The sequence below is a fragment of the Castor canadensis genome, chromosome 1, assembly GCF_047511655.1.
Source record: "Castor canadensis chromosome 1, mCasCan1.hap1v2, whole genome shotgun sequence".
Classification (NCBI taxonomy): domain Eukaryota; kingdom Metazoa; phylum Chordata; class Mammalia; order Rodentia; family Castoridae; genus Castor; species Castor canadensis.
Genome location: NC_133386.1, coordinates 133,944,200 through 133,961,759, shown reverse-complemented (window position 1 = coordinate 133,961,759; position 17,560 = coordinate 133,944,200). Strand labels below are relative to the sequence as shown.

General features: G+C 38.5%; 1 non-coding gene across 1 annotated transcript; it reads left to right on the top strand.

The window, feature by feature from the left end:
* Nucleotides 1-17,210: 17,210 nt before the first annotated feature.
* Nucleotides 17,211-17,343, top strand: LOC141416664 (small nucleolar RNA SNORA51). Its single transcript, XR_012441286.1, has one exon. It is a non-coding gene; the product is annotated as a small nucleolar RNA SNORA51 (small nucleolar RNA).
* The last annotated feature ends 217 nt before the right edge of the window (nucleotides 17,344-17,560 follow it).

Below are 17,560 nucleotides of genomic sequence, written 5' to 3'. Positions count from 1 at the left end.
ATCCAAAACTGAACCAAGAGGATATAAATCACCTGAATAGATACATAACACAGAATGAAATTGAAGAAGCAAGTCCAGGACCTGATGGATTCTCTGCTGAATTCTATCAGACCTTTAAAGAAGAACTGATACCAACCCTCCTTAAACTGTTCCATGAAGTAGAAAGGGAAGGAAAACTGCCTAACACATTTTATGAAGCCATTATTACACTTATCCCAAAACCAGACAAAGACACTTCCAAAAAGGAGAACTACAGGCCAATCTCCTTATTGAACATTGATGCAAAAATCCTCAATAAAACAATGGCAAACCCAATTCAACAACACATCAAAAAGATCATTCACCACGACCAAGTAGGCTTCATCCCAAGAATGCAGGGGTGGTTCAAAATAGGAAAATAAACAAAAGTAATAAACCATATTAACAGAAGCAAAGACAAAAGCACTTGATCATCTCAAAAGATGCAGAAAAAGCCTTTGATAAGATCCAACACCACTTCATGATAAAAGCTCTAAGAAAACTAAGAATAGAAGGAAAGTACCTCAACATTATAAAAGCTATATATAACAAACCTACAGCCAGCATTATACTTAAATGAAAAACTGAAACCATTCCCTCTAAAATCAGGAACTAAACAAGGATGCCCACTATCTCCACTCCTATTCAAGATAGTAGTGGAATTCCTACCCAGAGCAAGCAGGCAAGAAGGAATAAAAGGAATACAAATAGGTAAAGAAACTGTCAAAATATCCCTATTTGCAGACGATATGATCCCGTACCTTAAAGACCCAAAAAACTCTACTCAAAAACTCGTAGACAACCATCAATAGCAGTAGCAAGGTAACAGGATATAAAATCAACATAGAAAAATCATTAGCATTTCTATACACTAATAATGAACTGAGAAAGAATTTATGAAAAGAATTCCATTTACAACAGCCTCAAAAAAAATCAAATATCTAGGTGTAGACCTAAAAAAGGATGTGAATGACATCTACAAGGAAAACTATAAATTTCTGAAGAAATAGACGGAGGAAGACTACAGAAAGAGGAGAGATCTCCCATGCTCATGGATTGGTAGAATCAACATAGTAAAAATGTCTACACTCCCAAAAGTAATCTACATGTTTAATGCAATTCCCATCAAAATTCCAATGACATTCATTGAAGACATTGAAAAATCTACTGTTAAATTTATATGGAAACACAAGAGGCCACAAATAGCCAAGGCAAAAGTCAGTCAAAAGAACAATGCTGGAGATATCATGATACCCGACTTCCAACTGTATTACAAAGCAATAACAATAAAAACAGCATGGTACTGGCACAAAAACAGACATGAAGACCAGTGGAACAGAATAGAGGACCCAGATATGAAGCCACACAACTATAACCAACTTGTCTTTGACAAAGGCGCTAAAAATATATCATGGAGAAAAGACAGCCTCTTCAACAAAAACTGCTGGGAAAACTGGTACTGGTTAGCAGTCTGCAAAAAAGTGAAACTACATCCATGTATATCACCCAATACCAAGATTAACTCAAAATGGATCAAGGATCTTAATATGAGACCACAAACCCTAAAGTTAGTACAGGAAGGAGGGAGTAGGAAACACTCTGGAATTAATAGGTATAGGCAATAACTTTCTCAATGGAATCCCAGCAGCACAGCAACTAAGAGATAGCATAGATAAATGGGACTTCATAAAACTAAAAAGCTTCTGCTCAACAGAAGAAATGGTCTCTAAACTGAAGAGACCACCCTCAGAGTAGGAGAAAATATTTGCCAGCTACACATCAGACAAAGGACTGATTGGAACCAGAGTATATAGGGAACTTAAAAAACTAAATTCTCCCAAAATTAATGAACCAATAAAGAAATGGGCAAGTGAACTTAACATAACTTTCCCAAAAGAAGAAATTCAAATGGCCAAAAAAAAAAAAAAACCATGAAAAAATGCTCACCATCCCTAGCCAGAAAGGGAATGCAAATCAAAACCACACTAAGATTCGACCTCACCCCTGTTAGAATAGCCATCATTAGCAACAACACTAACAACAGGTGTTGGCGAGGATGCGGGGGAAAAAGGAACCCTTTGACACTGCTGGTGGGAATGCGAACTAGTACAACCACTTTGGAAAAAAATTTGGAGGCTTCTTAAAAATCTAAACATAGATCTACCATATGATCCAGCAACACCACCTCTGGGGATAAACACAAAAGAATGTGACACAGGTTACTCCAGAGGAACTTGCACACCCATGTTTATTGCAGTACTATTCACAGTAGCCAAGTTATAGAAACAGCCAAGATGCCCTCTACTGACGAATGGATTAAGAAAATGTGGTATTTATACACAATGGAATTTTATGCAGCCATGAAGAAAAATGAAGTCTTATCATTCGCACGTAAATGGATGGAACTGGAGAACATCATTCAGAGTGAGATTAGCCAGGCCCAAAAGACCAAAAATAGTATGTTCTCCCTCATATGCAGACATTAGATCAAGGGCAAACACAACAAGGGGATTGGACTTTGATTACATGATAAAGCGAGACCACACAAGGAAGGTATGAGGATAGATAAGACACCCAAAAAACTAGATAGCGTTTGTTGCCCTCAATGCAGAGAAACTAATGCAGCTACTTTAAAGCGACACTGGCCAATGGGAGAAGGGGCCTGGAACTAGAGAAAAGGTTATTTTGAGGAGAATTAATTTAGAACGTAACACACATGTACAGGAAAGCAATGCGAGTCAATTCCCTGGATAGCTATCCTTATCTCAACAAGCAAAAACCCTTGGTCCTTCCTATTATTTCTTATACTCTCTCTTCAATAAAATTAGAGATAAGGGCAAAATAGTTTCTGCCTGGTAGTGAGGGGATAGGGGAGGAAAGGGTGGGTGTGGGAGGTTATATATACAATGTGATATTATACAGGAATATTATGCAAACGAAGTACTGGTATATGCTACAACACGGATGTACCTTTAAAACATTACACTAAGTTGAAGAAGCTTGACATAAAAGATAATGTTATATGATTCTATTTACATGAAATATCCAGAATAAATCCATGTAGACAGAACATAAATTAGCGATTGCCAGGTAATATGGGTGGGGAAGCATGGTCAGGGCATAGGATGGCAACTACTTAGTGTAGTGGGTTTCCTTTTGAGGTGATGAAAAAGTTTTGGGACTAAGGGAAGGTGGTGGTTGCACACCACTGTGAATGTACTTAATGTCATTGAAGAGTCAACTATGACATGGTTGATTTTATGTTTTGTGAATTTAAATTATTTAATAAATTATTTTTGAAAAAGAGAGAAAGCTGTGTGTGAACACAAGTGAATATCTAGGGACTGCAGAAATAATTCGAGAGGAATAGGAGATCTTTCAGGGAATAATACCCAGTCATGTGTGGGTCTACAAGCAGTGAGACTATAAGTGTAGCTGCTCTTATGAACTTGCACCCACTTGCAGCCTGAGCAAATCCAGGTTACAAACAGAGGGTCTTTGAATATGTCTACTGCCTCGCTTCCTAGCTCATGTCAGAGATCCTATTTGTTCAGAGTGATGTTTGTGAGGCAGAGATAGGTTTAGGATTTGGAGACCCTCTTCCTTTTGGTAAAATTAATTTGTTCGTAAAAAGATTCAACCTACTAATACTAGGAACTCTTAAGAAAAAAAGGAGAGTTTTATACTTGGTGACCTCACAAATAACTGAGTCCTTTCCTTCATAAGTAGCAATTCTCCATGTAGCCTTCTGACCACTGATTTGCCTTGGTTTATTCTCCAGAGTGTTTGTGAGTACAGGAAACCACCATTTTACCTCTCCATCTCACCCCAACTAATGAGAGTAATTTTGAAGGAGCCTTGCTTCTGTGGTCCTCTGTCTATCATCCTAAGATGACTTCAGGACTTTTTGTTTAGGTAAGCCATCAAAGAACTTGATTTGCCCCTGAAGCTCACAAAAAAACGGTAATAGCCAACTTCATTCATGATGTCATCATTTAAAGTATTCAAAAGTGTCTCTTTATGTACAGAGCGTTCTTTAGAAATTGTTGCAATACATGTTTGTACAAATGGATGTGGCTGTATTATTTACTCCATTAAATAAGTCATACTGTAGTTTATAGCACTGTACTTATTTTTAAGAAGTACAACTCAAAATATATGTTTAAAAAGGTACTGGTTCCTATCATAGACTTCATACAGCAGTAGATAAAAAAACTATTGGTGCTCCCTTCTATTATCGGTAAACATTGTACAAAACAATGTGGGTGACATAATCACTGGCTCTACAAACATTCATTGAGAGTCTACTATGGACTATGCTCTATTCAAAGCACTGGCCTCTCTAGGATGACTTTAACGTCAAATCACTTGAGATACAGCAATAAACAAAACAAATATTCAAGAAGTTACTTTCTAGAGGTGGAAAATAGACACTAAATAAACAAACAGTACATAACTAACTAAAGATAGATTGAGACAAATGCTCTGAGAAAGATAAACCTGGGGATGAGAAAGTAGCTAGGAGAATACAGTTTTCATGGATCTCTTCTTTCATGGTGACACTATGGTGATGACTATTGTGAATACTGACATTGAGCCAGTCATGCAAAGAGCAGTGGGAAGAATAATCCAAGTGGAGGAAACAATAGTTGGGCTTAAGAAAAAAGACTATTATGTCTAAAGCCTTATGGGCAAAGGAGATAGGAAATGGGACTGGAGAGGTAGGCAGCAGCCAACATGTACAGCCCTGAGGATCTTGGTAAAAAGTCTCCATGTCATTGTTTGTGCAATGGGTGCCACTAACAGATCTTGGGCAAAGGAGTGATAATATTCTACTTAAGTGGTTTTATAAAAAGAAACTTAAGGGGAAGTTTGTTGGAGAAGTCCAGAGAGATGGTGGCACCTTGGACTTGTTAGGGGGTCAGGGAAATGTGGAGAAATAAACAGACTGACATAAGTCAACTAGTCTAGGTTGAGGGCAGGAGAATAACTGAATAAGAGCAATAGGTGGCTACTTCAAGCTCAGAAGTGGGGTGATTTAATAACGGTGGCATATGCCTCTACTCCAGGCATTTGGGAGGATAAGGCAGTAGGATCAAGTGTTTAAGGCCAACTGGGCTATATAATGAGACCCTGTCCCTAAATAAACAGATGAAAAAAAGGGAAAATAAAAAAAAACTGCTTTGCAAAAAGTAGGAGAGAATAAATCCTATTCAGAATATCCTTAATTTGCCCCTGAAAGGATCCTTTCCTATCTCCGGGTCTTGTTATTTTATTATTTATTTGTTTGTTTATTCATTTTGCAGTACTGGAGTTTGAACTCAGGGCTTTACCTCTCCTAGGCAGGCACTCAACTGCTTGAGACACATCTCTAACCCTTTTGCTCTGGTTATTTTGGATATAGGGTCTCACTTTTTGCCCAGATCAGTCTGGACCTTGATCTTCCTGTTTTATGCTTCCTACCATGTCTGGGATGATAGATGTGCACCATTACACCCAGCTTTTTTCTGTTGAGATAGGGTCCTGATCCCCCACCCCACCCTAGGCTGACCTTGAACCACAGTCATCCCGATCTGTTTACCAAGCAGCTAGGATTACAGGTATGAACAATGGGCACCTACGTGGGTCTTATTATTTTTAAAACAGTGAGCTATTGTGTATGTGGATATTAAGATATTGTTAGGCTACACTTTAAGAGTTCAACCTTGCAAAATCTAAAATACCTAGAATGCTGCTGCTCCATCTAAAGTCATCTTTATTGTGCTTTCAAGGTATTTGAACTGTAATTCAATTAAGATACATAATAGGAGCTTTAAACACCAGGAATTTGTACACGGTTAGAAGATTAGGCAGCAAAATCTCTCAGGAAGTTCTCATCTTAGAGAAACTTAATTTCAGCTTCTCTCCCTGCCAGGAGTTTACCTCATTAATGTCACTTTCAAGGCGACAGCTTCAAGTGAGAACAACACATCACTGAGTCAATATGATTTCTGAAGTCATTAGTATAAGAGAAAGACCTATGAAATAGGGAAAAATCTTGAATGTCATTTAAGAGTCCACTAGACTAATGATTAATATTTCAGTAGATATTAAGATTTTCTTAAATACTTTTTAAAGAAAATTTTAGGTATACAGCAAAACTGAGCCCAGAGTTCCAATACAGCCATGGTCCACCCCTTACCCAGCCTGCCCATGTCAATATCTCACATCAGATTATGACAGAATTTTAAGTGTGGTGGTTTTACAAAAAATTTTTTTTCCTACAACTCCCTTGTGTGACAAAAAAATAAGGTCAGGCATTTTTCCTAATTGTTTTAGCTCAAATGAGGTCTCTAATCAAGCAGCATGATGGAGCCTTCATTCTTCCTCATAGAGACAGAGGAATCACGCCATCATGTGCATTAAACCCAGCCCCCTGGCATATTCCACCCAGACTTTCCCTGGCTGGGATATGTCAGCTGCCTTCATTCTACCACCTTCCCTGCTAGACTTAAATTGTCAGTGATCTTTTTCCTTAAATAAATAAAAAAGAATATACCTTCTGAAGCTAATTGCAGATCACAGTGATTTACCTATGCTTTATAATCACTTGGTCCACCTGGACTTTGAACTTCAACGGAAATGCAGTTTCATTATAAAGATTGCATAGGCCCACCGCACCTTTCCTCATTCAATCCCCGAGACAATTTCTAATGCATAAAAATCAGGGTGAACATAGTAGGAATACTGGGCAAATGAGAAATCCCATGCTTTAAATTCATTAGTCTCTATCATGTACCTAGTCTGTGCCCAGCATGGTACTTGACACAAAATAATAAATAAATTAGAAATCACCTTTATCCCTGAGGAGCTCAGTCTAGTGTGCTGGTTCTCAGTGGGTTGATTTTACCCCTTAAAGGACAGTTAGCAATATCTGGAGTCATTTTGGTTGACACCATGGGTAAGGTGTGACTTGTATCTAGCCAGTGGAGGTAAGACATGCAGGTAAACATGCTATAATACACAGGAAAGTCGCCACAATGATGGATTATCCAGCCCAAAATGTCAGTAATGCTGAGGCTGAGATACCTTGCTCAATGCATGAAAAGATATTTTATTCACACATTTACTGCTCAGTAAACTGAAGTCTTTCTGGAGGATTCCATCAGCTGAGAATCCTCATTTAAAATGAAGTTGAAGGCTGGCAGAATGGCTCAAGTGGTAGAGTGCCTGCCTAGCAAGCATGAGGGGCTGAGTTCAGACCCCAGTACCTCCAAAAAAAAAACAATTAAAAAATAATAAATGAAATGAAGTTGAGTTGGGTTGTGGGTCACAATTTAATTCCAGCACTTGGGAGGCTGAGGCAGGAAGACTGAGGCCAACATGGGCTACATAGTGAGGCCTATTTCAAAACAAAACAAAAACACATACAAAAAAGCAAAAATAAATATATAAAGTGAGGTCAATATTAGTATCTCAAAGTCGTAATCAGAAACGTGCCAACCATATCAGAAAAAATGCATAAGGATGAGCAGCTGTTTTTGCTTACTATAACGACTTCAGATTCGATTACAACGATTCTCACCCGCAGGCCACCATAGACTCGTGGGAATTTTTAAAAGTTTCGGTGAACAGGTTGTACCCCTCTTCAGTATCTAATCTAGAAAAGCAATACTCAACACAGAGTTACGGGCTAAAACTGGCCCTGCAGTATTTTTTCTTTCCCTTCCACTTCCCTCCCCTTCTCCTTCCCTTCCCTTCCCTTTTCTTTCCATTCTCCCTCCCCCCTCCTCTGTTTTTTTACCATTCCCCTTTCCTTTCTTTTGGCAGTGTTGAGGTTTGTGATCAGGGCCTGGCACTTGCTATGCAGGTGCCCTACCACATAAGCCACACCTCCAGCTCTTCTTGCTATTAGGTTATTTTTCAGAGACTCACTTTTCCAAAATAGGCCTTAGACAATGATCCTCCTACCTGTGTCTTCCCACATAGCTGGGATGACAGGTGTGAAACACAATACCCAGCTTATTGGTTGAGATGTGGTCTAGCTAACTTTTTTTTTTTTTCTTGAACTGGTCTCAAACCTGAGATCCTCCTAATCTCCATCTCCTGAGCTAGGATTACAGGCATGAGCCATCATGCTCAGCTTCCCTCCCTTGTCTTCCTTCCCTCCTCCCTCCCTCCCTCTCTTCCTTCCTTCCTTTCTCCCTCATTCCATCCTGTCCCTCTCTCTAATTCCTTGACCACTCACAGCTTCTTTTACAGTTGACTGTGTTTACCTTGGAGCTAGAACCTCATCGTTTCATGAATGGCAATACTGCTCTCCAAGAGATGGCACGATAGGAAATTTCAACTCTACTTCTTTTTGTCTTCTTCTGGCTTAATGTAATGCTCACCATGAAGCACATGCTAAAATAAGTGGTGCTTACTGACCTAAATACGGGTGTGAGAGAACTGCATCTTAACCTAAAGCTCATAAAGGCACAGATTTAGGAAGAAAGAGCAAGCATGAAATGTGTCATAAGTGACAACTAAACGCAATGGAAAGGATCAGAAGAAAATGTGATCAAGAATGTTGTAGGCTCCACCAAAGAATCTGCTAGAAATAATGAACAGATTTGGTAAAAATGCAAACTGCAAAACAGACATATGAGAATCTATAGTGTTTCCATACACTAACAATAAACTTCAAAAAAAGATATCAAGAAAATAATTTTATTTTTAATAGCTACAAAAAATACAAATAAATTTAACCATGGGGGTAAAAGACCTGTATATTGAAGGCTGAGCACAGTGGCTCATGCCTTACTATGAGCTACTTGGGAGACAGAGATTGGGATGATTGCAGTTCATCCAGGAAAAAAGTGACACCCCTTCTCAACCAAAAAGCTGGGTGTGGTGGTGTGCATCTGTATTCCCAGCTATGCAGGAGGCTTAAGTAGGTGGATCACAGTCTGAAGCCAGCCTTGGCAAAAAATGTAACACTCTATCTGAAAAATAACTAAGGAAATAAAGGGTTCAGGACATGGCTTAAGTGGTAGAGTGCTTGCCTAGCAAGCACAAGGCTCTGAGTTCAGACCCCAGTACCTCCAAAAAAGAAAAAATGACCTGTATGCTAAACACTAGAAAACACTGATGAAACTGAAGAAGATGCAAATCATTGAAAAGACAGTCCACGTTTATGGATTGGAAAATTAATGTTATTAAAATGTCCGTAATATCCAAAGTGATATATAGACTCAATGCAATCTGTATCAAAATTCCAATGTCACTTTTCACAGAATAGAAAAAGCAATCCTGAAACTCATATGGAAGCACAAATGTCTGAGTACCAAAAGTATCTTAAGCAAAACAAACAAAGCACCACACCACTTAATTTAAACTTATACTTCAGTGATACGTAATTGAAACAGCATCGAGGGCTGGAGGCATGGCTCAAGAGGTAGAGTGCTTGCCTTGCAAGCAGGAATTTAAACCCCAGTATCATTTTAAAAAAACAACAACAAAAAAAACAGCATAGAACTGGCATGAAAACAGATCTATAGACCAATGGAACATAATGCAAGACCCAGGAGTAAATCCACTCACAGCGACTGATTTTCAACAAAGATGCCAAAAACTCATACTAGGGAAAGGACAATCTCGTCAATAAATGATGTTGAGATAACTGGGTATGTGCATGCAGAAGAATAAATCAGACATTCCCATACCATACACAAAAGTCAACTAAAATTGATTAGCAACTTAAAATTAAGGCCCAGAACTATAAATCTCATAGAAGAAAGCATAGATGAAAAGCTTTAAACCCATCTAAAAAAAGATGAACTCAGAAGGAGAAAGTGGAATGGCACCACAGCAATAAAAAACAGCCTGATTCTGGCACAAAAACAGAAGACCAATGGAACAGAATAAAAGATGCAGACAAAAATCCACACAGCTACAGCCACCTGATTTTTGACAAAGGTGCCCAAAACATCCGATGGAGAAAAGACAGCCCCTTCAACAAATTTTGCTGGGAAAATTGGATAGCTGAATGTAAAAGACTGAAACTAGACCTACATCTTTCACCCTGTACAAACACCAATTCAAAATGGACTAAAAACCCTAACATAAGGACTGAAACTTTCTTGAAACTAGTGCAGGAAATAGGGAATACACAGGAACATTATAGGCATAGGCAATAACTTCCCAAATAGAAATGCAGTGCCTCAACACTAAGAGAAGGGATTGACAAATGGCGCTACATGAAACTAAAAAGTTCTGCACAGCAAAGGAAACAGTCACCAGACTGAAAAGACAGCCCACAGAATGGGAGAAACTATGTCTGACAAGGGACTAATATCCAGAATTTACAGGGAGCTCAAAAACCTAAACTCTCAAGGAATCAATGACCCAATGAAGAAATGGGCGAATGAACGGAACAGAGCTTTTTCAAAGGAGGAAGTCCAAATGGCCAAAAACACATGAAGAAATGCTCAACATCCCTGGCCTTAAAGGAAATGCAAATCAAATCCACATTAAGATTCCACCTCATTCCTGTTAGAATGGCTATCATCAAAACACAAACAACAACAAAAGTTGACAAGGATGGGGGGAGAGTAACCCTCATACGCTGTTGTTGGGAATGTAAATTGGTACAACTACTATGGAAAACAGCATGGAGTCTCCTTGATAAATTAAAAATAGTACTGCCAATATGATCCAGGAATACCACTCCCAAAGGAATGTAAGCCAGTGTCCAATAAAGGCACCTGCACACCTATGTTTATTGCAACACTATTCACAATAGCCAACCTATGGAAACAGCCCAAATACCCTAAAACTGATAAACGGATTAAGACAATATGGTATTTATAGACAATGGAATTTTATTTTGCCATAAAGAAGGATGAAATTTTGTTGTTTGCAAGTAAATGGATGGAACTGCAGAGTATCATGAAGTTAGCCAAGTTCAGAAAGACAAAGTGCGTATGTTTTGCTCATATGTAAATGATAGATCCAAAACAAATACAAACATGATCACATGTACATAGAACTATAAACAGAACATGTTTCCAAGAGTGGGACTGCTAGAGGACACTAAGGGAGGAGGAAAAGAATGATAGAGAGTGAATAATAATGAAATGTATCACATCTGTGTAGGAACAAGACACTATAAAACACACTGAAAACTGTTAATACTAGGAGGAAGGGAGGAGAAACAGCAGTGGAGGGAGGGGGTTAGACTGATTTAATCACAATATATTTACAGGTAAAATACTAAGGCAAAATTCCCACTGAACAAAACAGGGGACAGCAGAGGAGGGCACTAGTGGGAAGGTAAGGGTAAAGGAGGATGGATATGGTTGATGTACTCTCTATACATGTATGAATATGGAACACTGAAACCTGTTGACGTTATGTTAAGAACAGAATGTGGTAGAAGGGAGAATAATGGAGGGGATGAACCAAATGAGAGACAGAGACAGAGAGAGAGAGAAATGTCACACCAAAACTCCCTGTATAACTATCAAATGCTAATAAAAATGTTTTAAAAGGTAGAATGATGGTTACCAGGGAATGGGGAATTATTGGTGGAATATTGGTTAAAGGTACAAAATTTCATTTAGACAGGAGGACTAAGCTCAAGAGATCTGTGGTACAACATGATAACTGTTGTTAAGAACAATGTATTTTATTCTTGAAAATTGCTAAGAGTAGATTTTATATGTTCTCACCACACAGAAAAGATTTACTATATATCATAGTATCCTAGTATGATTTTGCTTTAGAATTGCCTAGAAAAATATCCCACAAAATGTGAATGCTACATAGTTCTAGTGGGGTTGTTGAAGGTAGTTTATATTTTCCCCTTTTGCTTTTTCCCTATATTTGTTTCCTTTCTTACAATGAACATATGCAGAATAAATCTGGTCTCAAGGCCTGCTACCTTGATCCTGGTAGCTGACTACTATCTTGTTCTGTAGCTCTCAGTTCAGGAAGCAGGAGGACCAGGTTGTGAGAGCCTAGGGAGACAGGGTGATAAATGAGCAGGGTGTTTTAGTGAATCACACAAGGGGATTTTTGTACATATTTTATGAAGTTAAATGCAATGTACTTGTCTCAGAAAGTGCCCCCAATTCATATCCAGACAGCATAGGCCTGTAGAACTGCTCCAGCTTGGTGTAAGATAGAGTAGTTGTAGGGAAGTTGTGAGCTTCCAGAAGCTTTGATGTAACCACTCACTTAGACTTCTCATCCACAACAGTGTGCCTGCTTATGAGGTCCATTGAGGGTGGTCTAGAAACTTACAACTCCATCTGTCATTGGACAATGCTGCTGTGATCTCTTTCTGTAAACTTTAGATAAATAAAACTTGTTTTACATACACAAATTAAAAAAAAAAGGAAATGGTATGCAAAGTAATGCATATGTTAATTAGTTCAACTTAGCCATTACATGACATACACATATTTCAAAACATACATGATAAACATATGACACTATTATAAATATATGACAATTTTTATCAGTTCACATTAATAAATAAAATGTTTAAAAAGGAATATTTTTGAAACAATTGGTAGATCTTTAATGAGGACTGTGCATTAGATGGTAATATGGTATCCAAGTTAAATTTACTGAACTTGTTCAAGATAAGAGAATCTTTGCTGATAGGAGTTATATCAGGAAAGGAGAAAGCTATACTAACTTCAACTTCCTCCTCAACAGTTCAACAACTCATAATGCAATAATGGGATATGTGTATGGATATTTATATAGGAGAACTATAAAGAGATAAAGCAAGTAAGGCAGAATGCTAACAATTAGAGTCTAGAGGGAAAGTATAGGAATGGAAATTACACCCTTGCCATCTTTTATAAACATGATTTACTTGTGAAGCTACATCAAGGTTCATGTGTAAGATGAAAGCAAGCCAATTGATGAAAGCAAGCCAATTACTGAAAGCTGTGATTTTCTTATCAGGCACCATATGCCAAATGCCAAAGTTACATTTTGATGGCAGCCTGTAAAACTCTGATTTTTTAGCTCCCTGCTCCAGCTAAAGGCATGGTGTCCAATCGATTATTTCTACACTGTCAAATGAAACATCCCTTGCCCATTCTCCCTTGAACTTCTAAAGTAGTCGGTCAATGGAGGAACGTGACCAAGGTAAAAGCAGGGCTGCTAGAGGGGTTTTAGAAGAAAATGCCTAGTTTTCTTTTTTCTATCTCCTACTTCAAGCCCTGAAAATATTTTGACTTTCAGGACTGGTGCTAATTCTCTTTGAATGAGTTTAATTTTTTTCTTCTACATCACTCCTGTTTATTCAGCACTGTATTTATTCAAAGATGTCTATTCCACAAATTTTGAAAGTCTAGAAACTCCATGACTTAAACTGACTTCAGACTGTTATATACATACTGTCTCATAATATTGACAAAGTAGACAATTTATCCCCCTCATCACCTCAGGTTTTTAATGCCGTTATTTATTTGATTCATTCCTTCATTCAACAACTATTAAGCAAGTGCCAAATCCCTTCTTTTACCATTCTTTAATGATTTCAATACATGGGCCTGCCATTCACCATCAGATCGAGGAGATCACCCTTCTTTGACTAGTCTTCAGACTCAAGTTCACCAACAAGTTCTACCACTCCAACTTTAAAATACCTCTTGAGTCTGGCTACTTTTCACTTCTACTCCCACACTGTAATCAAAACTGCCATCACCTCTCACGTGACTGTTAACCTTCCTCCTGATGGATCTGATTCCACTCTTGTTCTCTATAGCTCATTTTCCAAAGTGCATCTAGAAAGTTCTCAAAATAGGAATCAGAGCATGTCTATTCAATTCTCAAAACCATCCCGCAACCCATATCATAACGAATAATCCATATTTCCATTGAACTTGTCTTGGCCGAAACACCTTTCTTACCACTTAACCCAAGCTGGAAAGATTCCGGTCATTAACAGCTTCATGCTTCCCCTTCACTGTTCCTAGCCCTGCCTGTCTTAAGCCTTTGCATTTGCTGTTCTATTTTCCTACACTATTTCTGCAGCATTTCAACATTATTTCTTTACAGAGGTCTTCCCTAATCCACTCAATTAAAATAACCGCCCCCATCCCTAGAGACACATACACACACACATTTCTACCAGTCTTCCTTGTGATATACTTTTCTTCATAGTACTTACCACTAACTGAAAGCATAGTGTATGTGTGTTTTTCCACAAGAATATCATCAACTCCATGGATGCAGAAACTTCTTCTGTCTGCATTTCCAGTGTCTAGATCAGTGTGCAAAGCAGAGAAGGAAATTACGTGCCATTTATTGACGAACTGACTGCATTGCCCAGGCTCTCTGACAATTTTCCTTAAGGAAGGCCCTGCTCCAGAGAACCTAGACTACCATTAGTACACTGGACCCGTTTCTACAACCAGAACTCTTGTCATTACTTCTCCTTTATTCTCCTAGGAGCTTTTGCAGGCTGGAAATATGAGAGGGCACAGAGAGAGATGAACAGTTTGGAGGAAATCAATTTCCTTTTTAGTTTAGGCATTATGCATTGGTGGCTGAGTAGGCGTCTGAAATTATTTCAGATGACAGGAAAAGCTGTGATAAAAAAAATCTTCTCTTGGACTATCACCGCATCTGAAATTACACTCTTAAGGAGTAAATTATTAAGTCATTACATCAAGCTATTGATTCTTCTTCAATTATTCAGACTATTAACAGGTTCTTAAGATACAGCGTTCACTATCTCAGTACCTAGCACATGCATTGCACATAGAGGTACTCAATAAATATTTTTTAAATAAATGATAGGAAGCAATACCAAAACATATTGTGTCTATGTATGCACATGGCACAAGGCAACCCACTAAAAGCTGTCAAAAAATAGGAGAAAGGGGGATGGGCAAAAGAAACGGCAATAGAGAGGGCTAATCTGATGAATCCACAATGTATACATGTGTGAAATGCTATAGTGTAACCTCTTAGTATACACTTCACATACACAATTAATATACACTGATAAAAATTTCATTCAATAAATGAATAGACTCCCTCTCTGAGTTTACTATCTCCATTTTATTGCCATCCATTTAAATTCCTGTTCTCCATGTCTTGCCTTTCCCACTCCAAACTCTGTTAGTTCATTTCCAACATTAATCATGCTGCCGTTTCCAGAAATAAACATTCTAGCTGGAGGTTAACAGCAAACACCTTGGCAGGTGAGATGAAGAGGACAGATGCTTTACTGAAATCTAATCTCCTCAGCATGATGGTGAAACGTGCCAAGAAACTGATTCCATCCCATGTAGTCCCAGCCAGAAGCCTCTTCTCCAAGGTGGCTGGCGTCCCCACCATCCTCATGTCATTGTTACCACTATCTTTGTCACTGCTCATGTGTTCCTAGTTCTTGCCCATGGAAACAACAACATGCGGTCATCGGGGTTTGAATCAAGGAATAACTCCTCAATAAATCTGACCATGCTAAGCTAATTTGTCTCTCTCTCAAAACCTACAGCACTAAGTATTAGCATCACTTGTTTAAACCAGTAACTATATATTATCCTGGGTCATAATCTAATTGTTTCTAAATTTAACTTGTTTTCCCATAAGCAAGGAGTTCATTTTTTCTCATCTTTTTCTTCTGCATTTCATACATAGCTTAGCTGGCTGCTTTTACTCAATGCCAAGAACTCACCCAGTACTTGTTGAATTTAGTTGAGTAATGAATTAAATAAATACAACTATGGGAGGTAGTTATTGTCATGAAGCTTTATCAAAGCCAAAGATGAATTCTAGTCCTTGGTATGGACAGCAGGATGTCACACGGGTAGCCCCCACTTCAAGACTGAAGAGGAATGTATGCTAACATGGAATTTTCTCCCTCTGAAGTCAGCTTCCTCCAAAAATGACTTGGATTTTCTTCTTAAATTCAGTGGAAACAATACCACCATACTAACTAATCTGAGTATTTGAAACATGTTTCTATACATATTTTTTTCCTGGTAACAAAATTACTTAAGCTTTCAACAATTAAAAGTAAATTCTCTTCAGATACATTAAAAAGTAAGTTCACCATCTATCACCAGATCTTTCCATACATTAAAAAATTAATGTGCCAAATGCTTCATTTCAGGTCAGGGATATCCTGACTACCAGAAACAAGGAAGCTATGAAAGACAACTGTGGCTATGGTAAAAAGATTCAGGAGCAACTTCATGAGTTATACTGGTAAAAGATGGGAGAACTTAGGCAATAATCAGGACAGTAAGTAAAACAGATTGAATACATTAAATATATTTAAAATCCATAAATTAATATTTTAAAAATCCAATGAGACTCACTTGTCACCTTTCTAAAATTCTAAGTATTAGCTGACTAGAAAAATTGACCAAATTCCTTTTATAGAAATACTCTAGTTAATTAATAAAGGAAAAATAATAGTGGGTTCTCACTCTGATAGACTGGTATTGACTCAATTCTTCACCCCTTCTCATATCCACTTTCTATGTAACTTTGCAATACCATCCTGCTGAGCCACTAGGCTCGTGGTAGTCAATTAGGACTCAACCTAAACTGAAAGCAACAATTTAGTGTTATGCATTCACTGGCATTTTCTTATGCCACCAAGAGGCAAAAGAGAAAGGCACCTGTCCTGGTGTTTCAGATTTCCCATGGAACAACACCAGGCTAGGGTCAGATAGATGCAAGTGCAGACAAGAAATCTTGCTGCTAGGGAGCTCTGAATGAAAGGCTCCTGCTTTTTTATAGACCCAGGAGCAAGAAGAAGGAGAGATAAAGGGAAGGGCTCAGAGTACAAAAGTATAACAATCAAAGTGCAGAAGAATGCCTCAGCCAAGGTCCACAAAAAGCGAATTCTGGAAGATGCACCTGGGAAGACCTCAGCTGAGGCCCTCAGTAAAGAGACCTCCAGAGGGAGGCTCCTGGGCTAATACAAGGGAACATGGCTGGCCTGAGGAGGTATGAGTCCTTTAGTGTACCTCCCTGCAGAGATTGGGATGCACTGGCAGCTTCCCTCCATGAGACCTGCTAGGTAAAGCCTTGTCATTGCCTATGCATAGGCATTTCAGCCTGGAGGTTGACTGCCCACCACCCCACTGGAGGCAGCAGTACTTTGCCACCTCTTGACTTTGGGTTTGCCATATGACTTGTTGTGTTGAAGAAATGAAGTGAAAGTGATGATAAATAAGTGAACTAATGGCCTCCTGGTACTTATAACAGGCTGTGTTCTTACTCAAGACTGTATAGAAGAGGAGGCAAAATAAACCTACCCCATACACACCTCAGCCCCAGGCCTGGTGCCTGGACCTTATTGTGAATGCAGACACATGGGGTGTGTGTGAGTGGTGGTGGTGGGGGGGGAAACGAGCAAAGTAAGTACTTGCTATTGTACACTGCTGAGATACTTTGATCTTGTATAGTAACAGCTAAGTGATATCTCTATTTTGCAAGGCAATAATTCTCAATGACTATTAAAATCACAGAACAAGAAGCAACTTGACATGATATGCCTTCTGATAGAATTGTGCAATAGCACTTATGAACTAGT